We start from the raw sequence: 25,746 nt of genomic DNA on the forward strand, positions 1-25,746 counted from the left end.
TTCACGAAACATCAAAATAATTAACAAAGTCTAAATCTCGATGATCGAATGGGGATCTGCCCATACATACCACTGTGGCATGCAGTCGATGACACGGACTGCAGAAAACCTTACTGCCGATTGCTTGCTCATCTTGTGCCTTATCCTTGGTAAAGCTTACTGTTTTTGTCTTGGTGTCTGCTATACCCATTTGGTAATTTGCAGGTCTGAATTCATGTTGTGTGTAACTATTCTAGCTCCACTATGACTCCACCACTTAGAGGCGTGTTCAAGTGCTGGAGGTGGGAAGGAATGTAGTCCAGGTGCAGATCCAATGAGGGTGTCACGGGGTCACGAGTAGGGTATTAGTGGGCACTCGAGAACAGCAATGTCATAATTCCTGTAAATCGCTGATGTCAGTATCAGCAATTCCAGGAATTCTCTCCTTCTCCCCTATTACCATGAATTCCCTCCCACCTTCATCCACTCTCTCTCCCTGTCGGCAATGACATTCCATGTGTGCATCAGCGTCATCATGCTCTCAGCCAGTTGCGTTAGTACCCTGTAGCAGTGACATCTCAGCCAATGGCATGGAAACTCAGCTCCCCACTCCTTGCGTTATTTTAATTTTTATAATTCGATTTCTTAAGTATCATTATTCGTTCTCTGTCTGCATGTATGTCCAGGTCTCGTGCTCAATTGTGAAAGATGCTTGTACTGAGCAAAAAAGACTTTAACAAGTCTATTTGTCGTATACACCCATCAGAGAATAGTATTCATAGCTTTCTGCATCAAGACTGGAAAGGCATGATAATAGAGGAACATATGACAGCAGACAACAGCAATATTGTTCAACAAATAGTGACAATGCAGAAGAATTGGAAGAAGATGTATTATCTTATTGGTTTCTGTAACACAATGTGATGCATTTGTTGGAATCGTATCCCCTTTGTAAAATGTCTGCCTAGTCTCCCGCCATGCAAGAAGTGGTCGAGAGTTGAGCTGGAAATACCTATCAGTAAATATTCGTCCATCTGTAATGATTGTTATTATTATTATTATTATTATTATATTATTATGACTGTTGTTATATTATTATGTGTATATCACATTATGATGTCACCGCCAGACACCACACTTCCTAGGTGGTAGCCTTTAAATCGGCCGCGGTCCGTTAGTATACGTCGGACCCGCGTGTCGCCACTATCAGTGATTGCAGACCGAGCGCCGCCACACGGCAGGTCTAGTCTAGAGAGACTTCCTAGCACTCGCCCAGTTGTACAGCCAACTTTGCTAGCGGTGATTCACTGCCTACATACGCTCTCATTTGCAGAGACGACAGTTTGCATAGCATTCAGCTACGTCATTTGCTATGACCTAGCAAGGCGCCATATTTAGTTACTATAAGTACTATCTTCTGAACAGATAATATGGTGACTCATGTACCATCAAGAGCGACGTTCATCATTAATGGATTAAAGTTAAGTCTCAAACTAATTGCGTCCGCTTTCTGAATTCTAATTCCTTGTCATGTTCCAGGCCTCACGTCAGTATAGTTCTTCCCTCCTCACGCCAGCCTGCGTGAGCTAAGACGCGTGCATTTCGGCCTCCTCTAGTAACACGGTGTTGGCTCTTCTGCCAACACAACACTCATTATACTCGTGGCTTTGTTATTATTTCAGCGCTAGCAGAACTACTGTTGCCCAAAATAGCCCAAAATATCACAACGGCTGCAACAGCCCACAGCGCAATGGCCGACACAGGCGTGTTGCAAGATCTACTGTTGCCTGAGCCAAGATGTGTCAACATGAACTGTTTGCAAACCAGGTATTAGCAGTGGACTATGGGGACGCACACCTCTAGCCTATCTACCACTGTTGCCACGACACAGCATCGACGTACACAGCTCGTCTAGTGAGATTCTCCTCGCAAGTGATAGTCGTTTGCACGTGTGATGTAGACGTGGTGAGCGCTGCCTCGTAGAGTGCATTCGTGCGAGATGCACTGTCACCACCCCAGGCCTTATGGTCTGGGGTGCGATAAGCTACAGCTCCCGTTCACCTTTGATGTTTCTAGAGGGGACGCTGACCAGCACTCGGTAAGTGCAGAATTTTATTAGACACGTTCTTTTATCGTTCCTGCAACAGGAAGGTGACGCGTTGTTCCAACAGGATGTTGCTCTCCCACGCATTGCCCGTGAAACTCAATGTGCTCTGCAAGACGTGCAACAAGTTCCCTGAACAGCACTATCTCCAGACTTGTTTCCAATCAGGCACGCATGGGAGAAGATGGGACCTTCAGTGACTTGTGCGACTCGCCAACATACGAGTACAACTCTTACACAACTATATGAACAGACTGAGGTAGCATGGAATAATGTGTCCCAGAACAGTATTCGCCATCTGTACGATTGACTAGATGCCAGAGTCAGCGTATGCATTGCTGCCTGTGTAAGGTACACCGTATACTAATATGGGTACTTCATCATGGGTTAATACCTGGTACCTTAGAAACATTTGTAATATTGATCCGTAAATGTTATCATTTCATGTACTCCATGCACACTGTTTCAACAATAAATCTTGAGTGAATTGGAAAATTTCTAAAGGGTATACTAATTTCTTTCCCAGCAGTACATCTATAAACTTTTTTTTACTTTTAACACCCTCAACAATAACAGCACATGCTCACTTTCAGTTTATTACACAGCCTGAAGTACGAACATGTGTACCGGCATTAGTAGCTAGTTGAACTTGCAAAAAGAATTTTAGAGACTGTGCAGTGGCAGAGTCTGATAATTGTCAGCTGTATCACATTAACACAGGACTGGAAAAAGGAACGGAGCTAACTGTTAGATCAACAAAAGAAATGAATTACAGATGTAAGATTCGAGAACATAACTTTATTAGTCCTGCCAAATTATTGGTTGAAAATACAAGATTCCAATGTAGATTTAAATTATAAACTAAAAATTAATTAGTATATTATTAAAACTGTGTTCTGTGTGTAAATGTGTATGCAGAACTGAATAAAGGTTTTCTAGGAGGATATTTGCTTGTCTTATTCACTAACCTGCGAAAAGTACTAAGAAGTCCCATTTACAACGATCTACATGTTTGTATTTCTGTGGGGGAAGTGGGTAGTTGGGTGACCTTGGAAAGTAGCAGCGCGCACACACACACACACACACACACACACACACACACACACACACACACACCTTAATGGCATGACAAAAGAATGGTGCCGATTGTAGCTTAGTGGGACGTATATCAACAGTTCTGTACATCAACAACTATTGTTGAATACATTCTGTCCATTTACAAAATTATTATTATTACATTGTCAGAAGTTGAAAACCATTGTGCTATGTGTGTACTGGGGGGGGGGGGGGGGGGGGTTGGCCTTGCATGGCATTGGCTGACACAACAGTGCTCTGGAGCCCAAATGCATTTGGCTGAAGCATGAGCCATGAAGGGAAGGGGAGAGGGGTGGAGCAGGGAGGAAATTCCAGGAAACAGAGGAGGGATGGTGTGTGGTTTGGGGGACGCTGAACTGCGTGATCATCAGCGCCTGTGCGAGGTCCCAAATTTTGCAGAGTCCAATTTTTACACTACCCAACCTAGCCTCTGTCACGAATGATGATGATGATGATGAAATGATGACGACAAGACAAACACCCAGTCACTGGGCAGAGAAAAATCCCCAACCTGGCCGGGAATCGTACTCGGAACCCCGTGATCCAGCGGTAGCAACGCTAGAGACTAGACTACGAGCTGCGGACGAGGGGGAGGGAATTTCAGAAATGCAGATGCTGACGCCAGTAATCTTCAGTAACGCTGACTTTGGTATTCCCGAATGCCCACTGATAGCCTACCGCAAAGCCTTCATCCCCCCTTCCTCCTCCTCACAAAATTTTTTATTAAAAGCATTTACATTTTTATGCAATGTACAAATTTTCAAGTTTCTCAAGTAACTTTCAGATAATAAAGTTGTGTGATAACATAAGTCCTAAAATAAGCAAGGTATTCAGGAGAACTGCAAGCTACATTTAATATGGAATACTTTTCTGTTACAGAGTGAAATTTTCACTCAGCAATGGAGTGTCCACTCATTTGAAACTTTCTGGCAGATTAAATGTGTGTACCGGTCAGGGACTTTAACTAGGAACCTTTGCAAAGCTCCCAGGTTCAAGTACCTGTCTGGCACATAGTTTCAAACTGCCAGGAAGTTGCATTTCAACTATTCGTCTAAGGGATGGCCTACGTGAATTAGTTCGCGGTCTGATTGGCTACAGAGCACATACTGTCCAGGAAAAAGCTCCCATTCACAAGCTGACTGTATCTGCTGCCAGCAAGTGATACGGCATGGTTCGTAAATCTACAGGTCAAACCGGCAAACTGCAGGAATATAAGTGAAGCAAAACAGAAAGGGATAGACACAACACTGGAGACAACGAAGAACTTTTTGTTGAGAACAGAAGTAGAAACGAGTGAAGGAAACAGCATTCCCTCCAGTTATACCCTCACGTAAGCATTACGTGAATACTAGTGTTCACAACCGTGGTGCTGAGACAAATACTGATAATGTGGGTGTACACATAAATCAAATCGATTGCATGCCTCAAGAACTTCTCAAATTTTCGAACGAATGCTTATAAAGTGATATACTTTTCTGTATTGCAATGTCTTGCAAGTTATGCTAATGTGTGTTTTAAACAAATTACTATTACATTAAAACTTATTACTTCTAGAAATCAGTGTCAAGATGGAAGGGCAGTCACAGTAAAATGCAATTTGGTTGAGAAATAGTGAGAAGAGAGTAAAACACTGTTACCCACCCTCGAATTCATTCCTGGATCGGTACGCAATGCAGTCTCGGACTGAAGAGATTTGCAGTCATCAGCTGTCATTGTATGCAGAGTCTGTGATATTCTGCCAGTGCTGAAGAAGCCACCGCAGGAGAGGAGGAGAGCGGGTTTCGTGGGGTTTCGTGGGCTGGCCTTTGACACCCCGGCGGTAAGCCGCTTACGGGGCCGAGCTCGGTGCTACGACTGTTCGCTGCCGCACACACCACATTGATGGTGAAGTTCTCGCAAATGCCCTAATCGCATTGCTCTCAGGTCCGCGCATCCCACATCTGTGTAGCTACACTATGGGTCATTAAATATGCAACATCAAGGAGGATAGTAAACGACGAAATTTTACTTACTGTGAGGGTACAGTATGGAAGGAAGAATAATTGTTAAGTCCCATAGTGCTCAGAGCCACCTGAGCCATTTAAGCCTCCTTTTGTAGTGGCCAGAGGATCGTCATGAATGGAACTGACTTCAGCGTAATACTCTGAATAAAAGTGTCATTTCTGTTCGCATCATTGTGTATTTATTTCAGTTACCTTCTGTACTGTATTGTAGCAGTTATTTCAATGTATGGTCCACGTTTCATCGAGTTATTTTACTTGACAGTGATACATGCGAACGTTATTTTCGTCCTTAAGTTTTGCACACCAGTGTACTTCTCTAGTCAGAGACAACTCGCAATAACTTCTCTTTATTTTGTTAAAGTGATTTTTTGAAATCTGGTAAAGGAGAAGTTACTTTTCCTTTTTTCTTTACCGAACCTGAGAGTGTTTCATTTCTTCCTTTCGTACATATTTTTATTCATCTTAGAATCGAATATGAGTTTGTAGATACTACGATGTCATAGTGAAGAGTAATTTTTTCCTATTTTAGAACTTTTTTATAGTTCGCATCTCTATTTTGAGGTTCTCTTTTCAAAGGGAAGCGAAACAAATTCTTATTTCTGTTTGCTATTCTGTATGTTCTTTTGGTATATCATCAATTCAAATTACAAAATTAAAAATGTCAAAATTTTATTTTAATGCTGTAAGACAGAGGTTATATATTTTTTTCTTTCACATATACACTCGCTGCTTTCGAGCTACAGCGCGTTTCCCAAAACTTCTCTTGGCCTTTTCTATAAAAAAAAGTTTATTTCCACCACCACTTATATCCCATCAGTTATAGGATTCGATACAAATTTATTACACTTTAGCTTTGACGTCTATCTACTAATACCTTTCGAAGGTAAAACAAACGTGGAATCTCGAAGCAGTACTCTTGTAAGTCAAAATAACGCATTTCCTTGTTATTTTATAGTTCCCGGGTACCACTAAACTGAAATGGGTAGTCTTCTTGAGTTATTAATAATGAAGTCACACAACTACTCGAACTATCCGGCAACAATAAGACTAGCTCCTGCCTAGCGTAAATTTGTAATTGAGTCTTTCTCCGTACTCTAGCAAACTGCAATCCCTCCAACTCAAACCAACAAACGTAATCTTTCTCACTGGATAAGGTTCTGTTAATGAATAGCTACGTCTAAGCGGATAATAACTGGAAATGCTACCTATCATTTCTCTATTCCCAGTTGAACAACCATATAAAAGTTTCGAGACGTTATTTACTCGGAGATCAACTAATGATTACTCTGTCAATAAAATTCCTCTGGGTTTGAGGCAGCATTCTCATCTACAAAATTCCAACGTTTTGCGACTCTTGCAAGGCGCCTTCCTTAGGGTGTATTGCTAACTGCTGAATGAGCACTAGGCTGGCTCTGAGCACTATGGGACTTAACATCTGAGGTCACCAGTCCCCTAGAACTTATAACTAATTAAACCTAACCAACCTAAGGACATCACACACATCCATGCCTGGGGCAGGATTCGAACCTGCGACCGTAGCGGTCGCGCGGTTCCAGACTGAAGCGCCTAGAACCGCTCGGCTACTCCGGCCGGCCTGAATGAGCACTAGTTTGGTTACTTATATACTATGGAGGAGTGCTGTCATTGGATGTGAGGGTGAGGAGGAAGGGTATTAGGAGTTCATTTCATTGGTCTTGGCATTGCATGTTGTCATTGGCGGAAATAGACGTTTTCCACTGGAGTTTCCTTTACTGCTTGCCATTGGTGGAAATCGTCGAATAGGAAATTGAGCGGCGACTACAGCGTAGCGTTGTTTACTAACTGCCCAGTATCGACTAGGCAGCGTCAGCGCTCTGTGTACCCTCCACCGCTGTGGCCTACCGCGCGCCTGTTGCTTTGCGAGAGCTGTCCTCCGCAAAGCTGTCACTGCTGGCACCCAAGACGATGGAAGCCGTTACCCGTCTTCTCTGTTTATATTGTCGGGTCGCTGGGCAATTTCTATAGCCTCTCTAATTTTCCTCCTCAAACTAAACGGCTGTTTCGCCAGTACGCGGCCCTCTCGAATTTCAATCTCCATCTTGCTCTGTTCCTGATGTTCTGCCACCGCTGACTTGTTGTGTTGTTTGAGGCGGATATATCTCTCGTGATCAGTTAATCTTGTGCTTATTGGACGCTCAGTCTCACCTACATACACTAGTCCACATTCGCACCCGATTTCATAAATTCTGGCGGCATGAAAATTGTCGGTTGTATCATTCGTCGAACCCAGAATGTCTTTTATTTTGTTGTTGCTACGAAAAATCCGCTTAATACCAAAAAATGAACTCCTAATCCCCTTCCTCCTCACCCTCACATCCAATGACAGCACTCCTCCATAGTATATAAGTAACCAAACTAGTGCTCATTCAGCAGTTAGCAATACACCCTGAAGAAGGCGCCTTGCAACAGTCACCGAAACGTCGGAATTTTATAGATGATAATGCGGCCTCAAACCCAGAAGATTTTTATTGACTGTGACAACGGTCGCGGAAGCCTACGTTTACAATGATTACTCTGATTCTACTCAGCAGATAATTCCTTTAACAGGATTGCCCCCTACTACAATAGTAACAGCCAATCGCGGTTTTCCGACAAACTTAGGAATTTGCTACCAAAAACTCTTACATTTGGAATGCTCTGTAAATACAACCTGATAAGTGTATTTCCCCTTAAAAGTTTAGGCGACTTTACAATAGACGACACACCCATCTGGTCGGCTCCCGATCCAAATGTCATCTAACTTCAGCAACCATTCTGAATTTCACTAGAACCATAAATAACAAAGGAAAACTGTTATTAAAACTTTTAACGGTATTCATATTGTCTGTCTGTTCTCATAGAAAGGTCACCTTTGATGTCGAGTACGTCCATTCACCTCCATCGAATCTTGCTTTTGTCTTATCACTATTGGCATTTCTGAAGCTCCTCCTTTCTTCAAATTCCATTCCAAAGTCATATTTTTTTACGTATAACAATATATAACAAGCTAAAGTGAAAGATACCCACAACATTAACTATTCCCTTTCAAAGCTATCTGTATGTAAGGAGGTGCGACTACTATTCTCATGACCCCATATCCTCAATTTGGTCCGTCACAGTCTAGGACACAATTTCCATTTTAGTGATACCCTGTCATGGATCCGAAGCTTGGAACATCACAGTGCGTTACCAAGCGTGGACTCGGGGAGGTGTTACGCTCTTTCTTTCCTTCGACCTTCCCACTGACTTACCCTGTCATAGTTTCCAAACCATGATGCAACTCGGCACTTTCACAATAAGAAATGATTGAAAAAGATGAGAGAATGATTAACAAATCATTAACAGAGGTAAAATACTCGATTGTTGTAAAAAAAATCTTCAGAACTAGCAGGAATTGAAGGCCTGACCGTAGGATTTGCAATTTGACACTAAATCCAGTTTTTTAATTCTGAGTGTTTTTTACAGCCTATCTTTCTACTGTTAGTGAGTGGCCTCCTGACCTGGCTTCTCCAACATAGGTTTTCTCTGTAACACAGGAGAAAGAAAGATCTTTCCTTGAGAAATATGATGATGATGTTTGGTTTGTGGTGCGCTAAACTGCGCGGTTATCAGCGCCCTTACAAATTCCCAACCTTTGCTTAGTCCAATCTCGCCACTTTCATGAATGATGATGAGATGATGAGGACAACACAAACACCCAGTTATCTCGAGGTAGGTGAAAATCACTGACTCCGCCGGGAATCAAACTCGGGACCCCGTGCTCGGGAAGCGAGAACGCGACCGTGAGACAACGAGCTGAGGACCTTGAGAAATAGAAGTACTACTCTTCGTTAGGAAGTTCGTATTCTTCTTGAAGACAATACCTTTCTAATAAGTTAATATTTTGAACTTTTTCTTAGTAAAGTCTGAATTCTTGGAATTCAGATTTTCATATTTGTCATAATAGTAAAGATTATTCCTTCATAATTGTTTTTAATTGATTATTCTAGCTAAACCCAACAACTTAGACGTATTCAATCACAGACAAGGTAATTTCTACCAGAATGTCTGTGTAAAATGAGTACGTAAGTATCTCTAGTTGGACTGCGGAGACATTTGTACTTTTGACTTCTGTTCTGTTTTGGTGTGTTACTATATTTTAGGTGCACTTGAACGAAGAGTTACAGCTGGAAACTGACCAGTAGTGCTAATAAAGCACTTTTTTAAAACAAAGAGCCTGCTGGAATGATGGAAATGAAGCTGTCTTAAGCGTCTACAACGGTCCAGGGAGCAATCCCAATCACAAACGTAAATAAGTCAGGGTCAAGACTAGCAAGAGACTGGCTAGGACGAGACGGGCAGCGGTGTGTAGCGGCACACTCGCGTCAGCGGCCGGTGACACGTGACGTGATTGCTGCGGCTGCGGCTGCGGCGCCTCGTGCGGACGCAAGCTGCGGCTGCAGTACGTAGCCCGAGTATCTCTGAGGTGTTCTTCCTATCGATGCCCGGGCTAGGCAGCGAATCTCAGCCGCCATCGGATACTGAAGATCCCTGTTTTTCAACAGAGGCTTTAAACAGCTCAACTTCATTTTAAGAAAGATAAATTTGTCCCGACTTATCTACCATTATACTTAAAAAATTATAGCCGGCCTGTGTGGCCAAGCGGTTCTAGGCGCTTCAGTTTGGAACCGCGCGACCGCTACGGTCACAGGTTCGAATCCTGCCTCGGGCATGGATGTGTGTGATGCCCTTAGGTTAGTTAGGTTTAAGTAGTTCTAAGTTCTAGGGGACTGATGAACTCAGATGTTAAGTCCCATAGTGCTCACAGCCATTTGAACCTTAAAAAAATATATTTACAGTACCTATGTTTAAAACAAACAGTATAATATTTTAGTACAAAATCCACTGGTTTCGACAGACAATTCATTGAATTCGACACACCCATCCCCGAACTAGAAAGTGCCTGAAGAGTTTTGACGATGGAAGCAGCCAAAATCAAGCACTATAATTAGCAGTAACAACCATTGTTTACTTCGTCCAGTCTAATGAAGACAAAAGAGAAAGTAGGTATATTTTTCCGTCCCAGCAGTGAAATATTTCGCAGTTAACCGCTTTTATTTAAAAGTAGAAACTTCCAAAATTATGTAGTATTTTGTCCGAACTGCATTTATACTGTCCCGTGTTGACCGATTTCTCGTGCTAGGCGGCTTCGTGTGCTCTGAAATTGCTCTGAAATTTTAGTTAGATCAGACAGTCAAACTACAAAGTACTTCCCAGGGTGTGAGTGAATTTTCTAGTAAACACTGATCGGGAGAATGATAACGTTGAGTCATACATAATGAGTGGAATATTTTATAGTTTCACACCGTCTCAGTCGTCCGATTGTTCTTCCAAAGTATCCCGATTTCCTAGGTTGCCATTTGATTTTTTAACATCAGTCATCAAAATGTTGAAACTCTTACTGGTTCTCGGAGGAAGAAGATTAGAAAGCCTTATGCATTCTCGGTGGTATAATTTTTGCGCTGTGTGAGACGGATCTCGAAATATCGTTGTCGGCGGTATTCAAATGGTGCAAATGGCTCTAAGCACTATGGGTCTTAGCATCTGAGGTCATCAGACCCGTAGACATAGAACTACTTAAACATAACCTAAGGACATCACCCACATCCGTGCCCGAGGCAGGATTCGAATCTGCGATCGTAGCAGCAGCGCGGCACTGGACTAAAGCGCCTAGGACCGCTCGGCCAAAGCGGCTGGCTCGGTGGTATTCTCAAGGCACAGGACATATAAGGGAAAATTTTCAAGGGCCTTTCGCCGTATGTTTGGGATGAAGACAATGAAGTTTGCAAATATTTACATGTTTCAAGACTTTCAAGACTATTGCATCAACTCTGCAGGTGTCAGTGCCTGCATCCACTCTATGCGCGTGGGCTTAGATGAATAATATGGGGACTACATACTCCGCTACAGAGCAACTAGTACGAAGAACTGAGTTTAGTTATTCGAATCTGATGAGTCCTTAGTATTCAATGTGAATTTTAGTTCAATACGATCCGGCCATTGTGGCCGAGCGGTTCTAGGTGCTTCAGTCTGGAACCGCGTGATCGCTACGGTCGCAGGTTCGAATCCTGCCTCGCGCATGGATGTGTGTGATGTCCTTAGGTTAGTTAGGTTTAAGTAGTTCTAAGTTCTAGGGGATTGATGACCTCAGCTGTTAAGTCCCGTAAAAAAACTAAAAAAAAGTTCATCACGCTCATGAAAACATATGTACTTTCTGGTTTAGCTAAGGACAACAAATACCCTTACTCGTTAACAGATAATATCAAGAAGTTTTCGGAGACGTGGTGACAACAGGATGTCCAGAACTTAGCATAGCCTTATATTACATGAAATGCGTTCTGATGAAAAGAGAAACGTGCAGTCCGTTCTGACACAGCACAGTGACGGTCTTGTAGCGAAGTCCCCTACAAAGCTCTTATAAAGTTAAGAGTGTCAGGTTTTTGTAGTTAGTGCCTGGCCAGTTGCTGCTGACAAGGGAAGTGACTGTAATGTTTGGAAAAGCGAAGGCGAAATTCTAAATTCTGTTTTTCCTATGTTCCTTTACAAAAGGAATTCTTGATATCTAGAATGTGATAGATTTTCCGCCGCATCAGGTTGATGATCACCACGAGGCATTGGAACATAGCTGAAATGCCCAAAAATCCTGAAGAACGATTGGATACATGCCTGATCATGTACGGAATTTGAACTAACGCTACCGTTAACTACAGTTTACTGCTGGTCTCTTATTCACGCCGGCCCAGGTGGCCGAGCGGTTCTAGGTGCTACAGTCAGGAACCGCGCACCGCTGCGGTCGCAGATTCGAATCCTGCCTCGGGCATGGATGCGTGTGATGTCCTTAGGTTAGTTAGGTTTACGTAGTTCTAAGTTCTAGGGGACTGATGACCTCAGCAGTTAAGTCCCATAGTGCACAGAGTCATTTGAATCATTTGAACCTTATTCACAAAACGTTCTTTAGCGACTCTGTAAGAAAAGCAGCAGACTTAATACATCGAACTTCTGTATATGGAGAATGTCCCAGTAGACATGGTCAATATTCGGGGATATGACAGGAACGATCATTCGAAGCAACAACGTTTGATAAACATGGTCACTAAACGCATGCCTTAAGAGCTACTAACAGTAGATCTTTGATATAGTGAAACAATTCTCTTCTGTTGACAGCTCGTTTCTTTCCATATTTTGGGAGGAATTGGTATGTACCAAAAAAAGAAAAAACTGTGTAGTAAACATGGGCTCTAAAATGCATGCCTTAAGAGCTATAAGCACTTCTTCATCTTCGCTACTGTGAAACACAACTCTTCTACTGAACAACTACTCATTGCTCTGAAAGTATGCATTTTAGAGACCGTGTTTACTACACAATTTTTTCTTGTTTTGATCCACACTACCTCCTCCCAAAATATGGAAAGCAACGAGCTTAGGATAGAACAGATTTGTTCCACAATATCGAAGATTCAGTGCTCATAGCTCTTAAGGTATGCTTTGTGACCCCATGTTGAAACGTCCCCTTTGAACAATTATACATGACTGTGCTTAAACTGACACACAATATTTGTTTTTAGCGCAACGCAATCTGACTTTCAATAATCCCTACAAAAGAATGGCCCTGACTAACATTAACCTATACCTTTCACAAATCACTTACCTCACAAAAATCTTCGTTACTCGAACTACTGCAATACAGCGAGCGCCACTACTGCCAGCTAAATAAAAGATTCAAACTACGGAAGGCACTAACTACTGATAGGCATAGATAGCAAATGAAAGATTTTAATAGAGAACAAACAATGTATTTACCTTAATAGTCATAATATATATAGCAGTTCATGACATCCAGTCTTACAAATTTCAAAACTCCGCCATCTCTCTCCCCACATCCACCACTGCTGGCGGCTCACCTCCAACTGCGCAACGCTACGCGCTGTTAACAGCAAACTGCCCAACACCAAAATGGCAGACAACAATGCAAACTAGCCACAGACTGCACACAGCACAGCCAGCGATTTTCATACAGAGCGCTACGTGGCGTTACCAATAAGAAAACCTAAACAGCCTACTTACATAGCCCCCATGCTCCCCACAAAAAATTTTACAAATTGTTTTGGGCAGTGGCCAATAATGATTTGATAAAATTTTTCAAAATTACAATAACAAAGATATCAAATGCACACACTTATTGATACAATGTTGGTGAAAAGCAAAAATTTTCTCACAGTCTATAAAGACAGTCCTGATCGTTCATCACAGTAAAATAGCAGTGTTTTTCTCAAAGTCTGAGCAGTAAAAGAGAATGCACACGGAAGTAGTGGATTTCCATGCTTGAAGAAGTAGTGTTGTCCTTCGAACAGAAAGACAGTGCTGACTCTTGACATGCAGACAGGTAATGGGCCACAACAGACAAACCCACAGCAGAGTCAGTCGAAGTTTTGAAGAATATTGGTAGGTAGGTCATCACAGAGTAGACCCACTGTAGTCCTGGTAGAGAGTATGGTATTGGTGGGCCACCAGAGGTGCAGACCCACTGCAGTCCTTGTAGAAATAAAGGTATTGGTGGGCCATCAAAGATGCAGACCCATTATAGTCCTTGTAGAGATGGCCAACAGCCATCTGTTGCGACTGTGTACGTGCACAATCACCATCGAAGAGCCTTGCGGAGAATATAGCAAGTCCATAAACAACCACTTGTGCACTCACAAAGTTTTTGAATTGTCCTTAGAACCAGCAATGCTGTTAACCAGTCCCTTGCTGAATTATCAACACACGTCCAAACACTAAAAGTCTTCTTTTTTTTCACATATTGTGCATATACTATGACCAATAGAAACGTGTGCAGTGAAATGAATGCTTACAAGTTACTTAATTTGATGAACTGGTGTCAATTACAATATTATAACATGAGAATACAATAACAAAGGTACGAAATACATCATTAAAGAACATAACAATACAGATAACATTTGTGGTAATGCAGGCTTTGCAGAAGAATCGAAATAACATATACATCAGTGTTACAGGAATTATGACATGAGTACATACACAAAAGATCAGAATAACTTTCGAAACATCAACTTCACACATGAGCATTAAAACAAAACAGAACAAATAATGTTTAAACATCTTTACTAAGTAAATAACATACTATCAGAAAAATTCTACAACATAACTCTTATTAGCTGAACACATTAAGACAGGAAAAACACAAATTCACATAGTGTAATAACACAAAAATACAGGACAGGGTTTGTTTTCAGTGTGACATTTGGTACTGCAGTCCACCCCAAAACTTCGTTCCATATATCTTTCCTCTTATTTCAACATTTGTTTCCACCAAAAAAATTCTATCCAAGCATGCTTTCTGTATTTATATGTTCACACATTTCTTACCTCATTATTTATTTACCATTATCTTACCTCATCATTTATTTCCAAGAAAATCCTACCTAAACCTCTTGTCCCTAAACCCTACTTTTTTGGTTCATATCCTCTTTCAAAATACTTTTTTTGGCTAAACCATTTTTTTATAGCTTCTCAATGCATTTCTTCCAATTCATCACAACTTGTTCTCTTATATGGCCTACCCCATCTTAAGCTAACTTTAATCTACTGAGCTCAGATGGTAAACTAAGGAACGAGGCAATGCAGCAGCACAAAACAATTAACACAAACAGCAATGATAAAAAATACAAATGGCAAAGCAAGCAGAATAAATTAGCAAAGCAAATGCAATATTACAACTAATATAAGGCAATGTGCAGCAAACAAGAAAAATAAATCAGTAGTAAAACTAGATTAACAGAGCAATACAAAGTGAAATTTAATAACAATATGCCTGGCAAACAGCAGCAGCAAATGCAGTAACTTATATCTAATCATGAAAAAGCTCAAACAGAAAAAATATTACAGTAAAGATGGCCATGTCTAATACCTATGTCACATCTTAACACTAGAGTGATGCATCACTGTAACTTGCTCTAGCAGACAAGTTACCAAGTCACTGACAAAAATTATGTATGCAATTCCTGTGAAGTGGAAATGTCTTATTGTGCTCCCTCATTTTTTTGGAGTACATCCATCATAAAGTTATTTTTTTATGGATCTGTAGGCATAAAATATTTATATTAGTACATCTATACAATTTTATTTTAACCAATGCTGCAGTGCAGCTAGGAGCTAGATATTAAACAAAATAGGCAAAGTAAGGCGTGAAATGTCATTCACTAGGCATATGGCATTTCATAATGCAGTAAACAATCTTTCAACTAGCAAGACAATAGACATGACATGTTTCTCATCATTTCATTTCAGTAAATATCATAAATTAAGAACTGTACAGTGTAATCATGTTTTCAATTTTGAGGGTGTCGTATTTACGATGCTTTCTACAAAGGAATGTCAATAGCGAGGATAATGGCCTCCCCCTTTTTTTACCTGTGCCTCTGAAAAGGCACACACTAATGGCTTTTTCTCCAGGCGTCTGACACAGCTGGCCGCTCAAGATGCATTACGTCAAGGTCACTTGGCTTTCTTACCGAAATATTTACGACACCAGTTTGCACTACTGTGACAGTCTCATATAAAAATTTCACGGTTCGAGAATTTGCGTTGCAAATCTGTAGAAACAAAATCCTATAAATATAACAGTGTCCAAAAAATATTCGTCGTCATTGTGATACATTCATGCATTTAGACACATTTCATAACTCTTAAAGTACGATTCTTGGTTTGCAACATACTTTTTCACAAGTCGGAGTCCCTAACCACTACTCATTATTCCTTATCTTATTACACATATACATATTCATCGACACTTCTTCAATATTTCATCATAATAAGTACATAGCATAATCAAATTCCTCATATAGCATCAGCTTATTGATCATAAACATACCGCAACAGCGTAATACACATCGTCATCATAACATCATAAAACCTCAGCCAAATCTCAAAAAAGGTGTAGCTTTCTGCAATAATATCAAAACCTAAAAAAAATTCTCTGCTCATTTCAATAGTGTCATCTACCTCAAACTTACTTTAAAAATCATTCTCCCTTACCAAATACATCATTCAAAGCTCTCATAGTATTACAATGGTTCCGAAAAAATAAGAACATTTCCCAAAGTACAGACAAAATACAATTTCATAAGTGTGAAGTTATCCAACTGTGTAATTGCGTAAATATCTCTCACTGATGTAGTAAAAAAAATATTTGTTTTTCTGTTAAATAATCAGATAGCTATGTAATTCTGTGTTAGAGGAATATGGTACCGATGTGCAAAGTTGTATAAGCAAATACCATATTAGCTAGGGCTCCTTGTGCTTGCCAAACACATGGTACACAGAGTAAGCGTGTACCCCCCTGAGGATTAATGTAATTATACCCTCAGGTGTTACAGATTACAGCAATGGAATGAAATGTATCACGGAAAACTTTCTTTGTAATTCAAAAATCTTTAAAAATAAATGTTTTAAGTACAAAATTAATCAGTCAAATGCGTGTCCTGTAGCGCTAAATGTGCGTCTTGCTGTAAGATAATTCTGTTGAAGTGTCGTAGTTATCGTCCTCTGTAAGCAAAGTTCTGCTGAAGTCAATGTACTCACCTCATCATAAACAAAAGTGAGATGCTTTGCGTATAGATATCGTAGTTATTATGCTTATTACCGTGATGAAGAAAGTACTATAATGTAACGTATTGTTGTGCTACGAAAAAGGCTGTCTCATTGTAGCTATACCACAAAAGTTACTACTAAAACATGTTTTACTTTCCAGAAGAATTCAGAAAACCTGTGCAGATATAAAACAGATACACCGCAAAAGCAACATTGTAAATTGTCACTCATTAGTAGCGTCGTGATAAAATCGTGTAGCTGTCACATAAACTAACCACTGTGTCATCTGGTATCTCACAGAAAGTACTTTAAACCCAGAATGTATTTTCAAGTAAACCAAAATGTTGCATTAAAATCTCAATAGCAGTACTGGTAAATGTTCTAAGTATGTGAGCCTTATAGTCGTTACGTAATCGTGCAACTAACAAGCAAGAATGTACACACACAATAACACTGTGTCGTCTGTTCACAATAACAATGCATTCGTAATTTCTGTTTAAATAAGTTCTCTTGGTTCTTGACTGGATATTTAAGTTCAAACATTGTTGCATATTAACAGATTCTAAGTCTGACAAAGCATACTAGTAATGTAAAGTGAAAAGTTATATGGCAAAGACAAAGTTAAAAAGAAGATTACTTTTCAATAAACGGTTTTAATGTGAAATGTGGTGTAAACCTTTACTCTTCCTAGTACGCAGAGGTTCAACTTGAACGGAATTATCATGCGGTATACGTTGGTGAGGAATGCTAAAATTTTTCTCAAGGTTAGCATCTATGTTATTTTTCTCTGAGCCAGCCGGCGCACGCGTCTGCCTGCGGTGCGAGTCATTGTCTGTTCCTTCGTTGGCGCGCGTCGTTATTGGGATTAGGAGACCTAACTTCTACAAATTCACCTGCCCTGTTTGAAGCTCGCCAGTTCTGATGGAATTCAGGTCTGTCGTTTTGTCGGTAGTTTACATAGTTTCTTGTTTGTCGGTCATGTGATGGAGAATTTCTAGTGGAATAGTAACTGCGCGCTGAACTGTTGCGTCTGTAGTTATTCTGTCTCCCTTGATAATAATTGTTTTTGTTCTCATATTGTCTGTTTCTATGGTAATCTCTGTCATATTCATTACTACGGAAATGCGATCTTTCTCTGTAACTATTACTACTCTGCCAACGGTTGTCATATGGGTGGTGTCTGTTTTGGTCACGATTTATGTTGTAAGAATAGCCTTGTCGTGTATTATTCCTGTCATCGCGGAATTGTGACAGATGTGACCTGTAATTGTTGTGCTCCTGTTTTCGCGTTCCGCGATTGTCAGTGTCAATTTCCAGTTCTTGTAACAGTCCCTGAAAAGCTTCAATGTCGTCTTTGCAACGTCCTGCTAAAGTAATATGTCATAAATGTTCAGGCAATTTGATTAAGCAAATGCGGATGAGTTCTGAGGGGCTGTATGGGTTTGAAAGATACTGATTCTTATGCAACATGTCTTCAAAATATTTCATAAGACTGGAAAATTCAGATTGTTCGAAACGTTTCATCATTATGATGTTATGTTTTACTCGGTCTTGTGTAGCTTGAGACCAATACGCTGAGAGGAAGGCATGATAAAATTCTCCTTTACTGTGGCAATCGTGAATGACCGATCGCATTCTTACAGCTGGTTCATTCTCTAAATAGCCACACATAAATTCTAACCCGTGCTCCAATGACCAGTTGGGAGGAAAACAATGAGAGAATTGATGAAGCCATGCTTGTGGATGAATGTTGTTGTCAGAATTCTTAAATGTTTTGAATTTACGTGTATTAATGAACAGCTTATAGTCAAAATCATGGTGTCGGTGAGTCGCACATCACTCATTGTTACTTCGTTTCGGCGGTTCCATCTCAAAATCCAATGCGCCTTGCCAATTTCTTTCATAATTTCCGAGTGTCCTGTGTTATTATTTTGTGGTTGTTCCGTATTTCTATGTCCCTCTTCCCGTACTGGAGTGCGAGTGTTCTCTGAAATATATAATTCTTGTATTACTTGTGCCAACTGATCTTGTACTTCCCGGATTTCTCTTTTATACTGCGTATTGATTTGATTTTGATTTTGTTTGAATTTTCTAATTTGTTCATACTCTTCAGTGTCCGTGAAGGCTACAGGTCTTGTGTCATTCAGATCATCATCTACCTTTGTAGATAAGTTAGTGAACTGATCTGAAAGTTCGGCTACTTTATCCGTTAGTTAAATTATTTCCTCTGTGTGTTTTTCTGAACCAAATTTCAGAGTGTCCATTTGTGTTGAAATCGTATTTACTGTGTCTTTTAAGTTTTCCTGAGTTTTTGCAAGCTGCATAACCGAATCGGTAGATGCAGCTGAGTCAATTTTAGCTTGCAAGATGTGATTTTCATGAACAATAGTTTGCAGTTCCTTTATGGCTGCTTTGTGATTCTGTAATGCATTTTCATGACGCGAAAAAATAGGTTGGAAATGCTCACAAATTTGTGTTTTTACGTCGTTACAGACTTTTTGACATTTCGATTCGATTTTATGTAACTCAGTAGTTAAATCTTCACTTGTTTGTTCAAGCGTGGTGTGAAGATTTTGTTCCATTGCGTCTAACTTTTGAAGATTTTGTCCCATTTGTATCTGATTTTGTTCAAGCGTTGTGTCTAACTTTTGAAGATTTTGTCCCATTGTGTCTAACTTTTGTAGGCTTTGTTCCATTTGTTGCATTAACTGTAATAACAATGCACTGGTGTCTGAAACATGTTCTTCAGTGCTTTTCGGCAGTGAATTTGCACCGGCAACATTCACATTTTGACAAGCGGAAAATGTGTCTTGACTCATTTGAGAAAACGGTGAGAACCCAAAACCTGAGTCTACAGTATTTGCAATATTGTGTCCTGTCATTTCGGAATCCTGAGGCGAGCTGTTGCCGACCGATCGATCGATAATGCTTCCCTGTTCACTAATTGTTTCACTGTCTACACCATTATTTGCAGCCCGCTCCATTTCCCTATGTACAATTACCAAATTACTACTTTGAACATTAGTAAATTCATTACTCGGCGGCGCTGGTAAGCTACACTCGTCGTCACTATTATTTCTCAGTTTACTTTGGAGCCTAGTGTTACGTTTTTCACACGCCATTATTGTCACATATTTCACACGATAACACAGAAAAGCACAATTTGAAGAGCGAAAATAAGAGAACACATTAACATAGCACTGAAAATAATATCTAGTTAATAGCAAGCGCAGCTGCGAAATACTTGGTGCAAATTTACATGCGTGCCACACCTGTTTTACTGTACAACAATGAAAGACTGCAACTACAAAGGAGATTCTCTCTACAATTACGCCCTAGCAATAAACAAAATATTCACTAATTACACAAACTACAAGAAAAAATCAGAAGATTCCAGTGAGATATCCTCGGCTAAGGGTCGACATATGGAACGTCCCCTTTGAAAAATTATACATGACTGTGCTTAAACTGACACACAATTTTTTTTTTTTTTTTTAGCGCAACGCAATCTGACTTTCAATAATCCCTACAAAAGAATGGACCTGACTAACATTAACCTATACCCTTCACAAATCACTTACCTCACAAAAATCTTCGTTACTCGAACTACTGCAATACAGCGAGCGCCACTACTGCCAGCTAAATAAAAGATTCAAACTACGGAAGGCACTAACTACTGATAGGCATAGATAGCAAATGAAAGATTTTAATAGAGAACAAACAATGTATTTACCTTAATAGTCATAATATATATAGCAGTTCATGACATCCAGTCTTACAAATTTCAAAACTCCGCCATCTCTCTCCCCACATCCTGCTGGCAGCTCACCTCCAACTGCGCAACGCTACGCGCTGTTAACAGCCAACTGCCCAACACTACAATGGCAGACAACAATGCAAACTAGCCACAGACTGCACACAGCACAGCAAGTGATTTTCATACAGAGCGCTACGTGGCGTTACCAATAAGAAAACCTAAACAGCTTACTTACAATGTTTACTACACATTTCTGCTTCGTATGATCGTTCCATTCTTAGCCCTGAATATTAATCATTCCTCTTTGCATATCATGTATTGTTAATATCCTCCGAGTGGAACTGACGAAATGAATTTTGCACTTATAGGGTCTTGAGAACCCTCTCGGTTTTCGTAATACGACCTATGAAAGATAATACGTTCCACGAGGAGGAGTAGGAGGTGGAGGGGGAGGAGGAAATTAGTGTTTAACGTCCCGCTGAAGGAGGAAAGAAGGAAGATTGGGTTTAACGTCCCGTCTTAGAGAAGGAGCACAAGTTCGTATTTTGACGAGGATGGGGAAGGAAATCGGCCGTGCCGTTTAAAAGGAACTGTCCTGGCATTAGCCTGGAGCGATTTAAAGAAATCACGGAAAACCTAAACCTGGATAGCCGGACGTGGGTTTAAACCATCGTCCTGCGGAATGCGAGTCCAGTGAGTTAGCCACTGCGCTGCTCCGCTCGGTAATGTGTTATTTTCCAATATCTGATTCTACCTATAATTATAATAAGAAATTTATGATAGTCAGAGTGTACGATGTTCTCCTGTAGGAAGATTATTAAAAAGAACAGTGTTTTGACCAGCATGTAAAAATGATAGTTCAGTGTATCTGAAAACATTAATTATCTGGTAACAAATTTCAGCACAAGATGAAAAGACAAACACTTCGGATTAGGGAGAGAGTCAGTTTTCACTCTCTCAGAACGCGAATAGAATACGAAAAGAAAATTGATAATGGTGTTACAATTCATCCTCCCCACGCACTTCCTAGTGGCATACAGGGTGTACCATTTTTATGTAAGCTCTTTTTCAGTGGTTAAAAATACTTTTCGATCTCCCAGTAGTGTCACAAGAAGAATTGAAGAATCTTAACTAGTGGAAGACCACAGGAAGATTTTGATCATTGTTAAAGACAAGCAAAAATCATTTCAAGAAGTCTTTTTACGGTGGCGAATTTAGGCATACCTGCAGCCCTCCTCATACTTGCCTACCAGTTAGTTTAAATACAAGAAAATTACATCTCGTTTACAGAGAGCGAAACTATTAATTGTTCTTACCATGCATCACCTGTGAATGGAATGGGATTACCATATAATATATTGGTACTATCAAGCTCAATCTTGCATTTCGCAATTTCTGGAGTGGATGAAACTGCAGAATATCAAATTGCTATATAATAATGTTTCTGGTACTGTCTCTTAAAGTCTATAGATAATATTCTACTCCTGCGTAACCCTGACCTCATAAAAATGAACTTTAGGATCAGCATTCACATGAGAGAAAATGTAATGTCATTCCCAATAAATAAATTATATGCAAAATTTGTAAATAATATAGTGATTTTTTTAGAGTAGTAAGGGTTCTATTTTTATAATGACGTTGGTGGTGACAGCAGAAACGTGGAACCTTAGCTTACCACCCTTCCACAGTGGTATATGTCAAGTAGTAACAGCTCCGAAAATAGGAATCGTGATATAGCTGTGCAGGCTTCACTGCTTATAGGTCTGAAACAAATATCCACTAAGTTCCTTTGTGTGGCTCCGTCGAATGCAAATGGAAACAAAGAAACGAAGGTTCTTGTTGATGTTACGTATGGCCTTAGTTCAGAGAGAGCTAGTTCATTTTCTCGGAATCCACCTGCAGAATGGCTACTTTCATGTAATGATAAATTCTTGAGGGAAACAAAATAATTGAAATTCTAGCTAGAGTGAATTTTCTGCCTCAAGAATCAAAGTTGGACCTTCGTTTAAGATTCACTTATCGATATACTCACAAATCTGTCTGCTGAGTTTATCGTATAACGCCACGATTTGAATTAGTTTTCTTCGGGCAAAATCATGTTCTTAGAGTTACTAAGAAAGGCAGGTGCTATTTTAAAAACCAAGTTAGACTTCCAGCATAAATCTTTACAGCAGTTTCAAATTATGTACGCTACTTCGTTGCTATGTCGCTGCAATATACATTGAAAGTAAAGCAAAGGTAACTTCGATCGGACGCTCCTTAGTGGTTTTATTTATTCGCAGACATTTGGCACTTTACCTTTGCAAAGTGTATTTACCGTGTTTTACTTGTATTCGTATAGTGTACACCACTGTGGTGAGTACTTGCAAAACACAAAGTTTAAGTGTATGATGACGGAACAGGAGGGGGAAGGGTTGTAAGATACCTCCTTAATGCTCACCATTAACAGTTGGTAACGCGTACGCCAGCAGAGATTAATTCGTCGGAATGCATATTTCAGGGATCTGCGAGTGTGGAAAGTAAAACTCACATAAATTATTCCTGTCACTGCTAAGTTCGTTTATAGCTCGGTCATGATTGAATAATCTCACTTTCCTCCCAGCAGAGTATAATGCACATTGATAGCTCTTTTCACAAATGTGACTTTAAAAATAACGCGGATAATGATGGGTAGATTACTTCTAATGTTTTCTATTGCAGTCTTTGATCACAATATTAATTCTTTAGACGATGACCGGTTTCAGTCGGTAAATGACCATCCTCAGATCTTTTTTACACCATGTCCTAAAGTTATAAGGCCATAATGGCACCGTAAAAACATATAAATATAATCAGCACAGCATCGTCATATAGATCTAAAATAAGGCCTAAAATAAGGCATATTCTATATCTTATTTTAGATCTATGTGACGATGTTGTGCTGATTCTATTTTTATGTTTTGACGTTGCCATTATGGCGTTATCACTTTAGGACATGAGGTAAAAAAGATCTGAGGATGGTCATTACAGACTGAAACCGGTCATCGTCTAAAGAATTGATATTGTGATCAAAGACTGGAATAAAAAACATTTGACAGTATTAGATCACTGTTTGTATACGCGACTATGTCGCATTTGGTGAAACTAGATTACTTCTGGTAACGTCAGGACGCCGTTAATACTCAAAAATTGATCAAAAGGCGATAAGCACTATGGGACTTAACATCTGAGGTCATCAGACCCCTAGACTCAGAACTGCTTAAACCTAACCAACCTAAGGACATCACACACATCTATGCCCGAGGCAGGATTCTAACCTGCGACCGTAGCAGCAGCGCGGTTCCGGACTGAAGCGCCTAGATCCGCTCGTCCACAGCGGCCGGTGCCGTTAATACTTTTATTTACGTTTATGAAGGTAGTTTCAGCACAAATATTAATTTTCGAACTAACCTGTAAAATTTACAAACATACAGTTCGTTCATATTGCACAGCTCATTTGAAAATGGTAATCAACGTGAACAGTTTTTATAAAAAAGGAAATAGCTACAGCTCTGCGTGTTACGTGGCCACCCACGCATCTGAATGGTAACTGAACTGCATCAACAGCGGCCTTCCGCAAATTTAGGACACTATAAATTTACTCTTTTGTTTAACTATTTTTTTTACACAGGCCACTGAAAGGTATCAATTTATGATGATACATTCAGAGACTTCTCCATGTGCTCTAAAATTGAGCTGTAAATACACACGTTCTTGGTGCCTAATTTCTGGCTCCTTGTCTTGACATAGGATACCTTGTGAGCAAGATATCTAAGGGCCTCCTAATTAATAAAAATTCCTTGTGGCTCAGTGGTCGGGTGCAATTTTTCAATCGTACACCTCGTAAGTGACTTGTGCTTTCTCAATCTACTGCGGTTGTCCAACCAGGGAACGAGGACGTACGATTTAAAATGGAATCCGAACTATGTGTCGTTCCTGGCGACTCCTCATTTTGTGAGGACTATATAGAGAGCGGAAATTTCCGTGGTTTGACAAGGATTCGATCCCACGACCTCTCGGTTTACCTCTCAGAACCCTGACTTTTGTATGTCGCGGCTCTTGCTGCCAAAAATGGAAACTTCGCGCCATCTTCACAATTATAATACTGTATTACATACAGCAAGCACCTGAAAATGCGACTGATTAGCTCATTGTCTTGAGGGAGGGGGGTGGGGGGAGGGTTAAAAGGGAAAGTAGTAAGGACTTGGTGACGAGAGGGGGTCGTGAAAGAATAAATGCGTATGTATTAATTTCTCTTTCGGCACTGCCAACGTAAAGGTGATGCGCGCGCCTTGTACCGATCAGCCACTGCGGTGTAAAAATCGCACCGAAGTAACATGGATTCGTGAAGACTCATTATTAGAGCTCCAATTTCTATGCACTATCATATCTTAAAGATGCGTGCATTCATGAACTGCCACAAGATCAATATTGCACAATGAAGCAAAAAACAATAAAAACACACAGCATCAAAATACAGTTTAAGTTTTATATTAATAATTACTTCACTTTAACACATGCTTTTATCCAGAACGTTGACCGACGGGTTCCAGTTACCTTCCGTAGGAAGTGTATGCACCTGTAGGTTGGCAGCACCGGTGTGGAGCCAAGCAATCATTCCCACTCTCACGAAAACGACGGCTGGACAACACTCACTCTGCCCACGCACACCTTTGAGGTAAGCTGCTAACTAAAACTGCGCGTACAACAACCGGAACAACAATGTCCGTTCTTAAAAGTTGTTTCCTCTGTTCATTTTGGAACAAGGTCTCATCTTGGAACACTGGTAAGTTTGATGAGTACACTTCACAGTTCTACATAAATTTATACTGATGTTCACGCGTTCGTGGGTGGTTGAGTATTTGTTACAGTACGAACATTTGAAGTTAGTGTTTCATCTCAAGGGCGTGCAGGTGGAGGAGAGCGAGAGGGTACCATTGCCGCTACGATGAAGGGTGACGCGAGAAGGGAATGTTTATCTGTCTCCGGTTCGGAGTTGCCAACCGACGAGTTTGCTCGCATCGTACCAAAAAGCTGCAATGGTATAAAATTGACTCGGAAGAAATATCTTCAAATACGTTACTCACATGTATCAAGAAAAATGAAACTGTTTTAAAAGTGTT

The sequence above is a fragment of the Schistocerca serialis genome, chromosome 3, assembly GCF_023864345.2.
Source record: "Schistocerca serialis cubense isolate TAMUIC-IGC-003099 chromosome 3, iqSchSeri2.2, whole genome shotgun sequence".
In the NCBI taxonomy this organism is placed as follows: Eukaryota; Metazoa; Arthropoda; class Insecta; order Orthoptera; family Acrididae; genus Schistocerca; species Schistocerca serialis.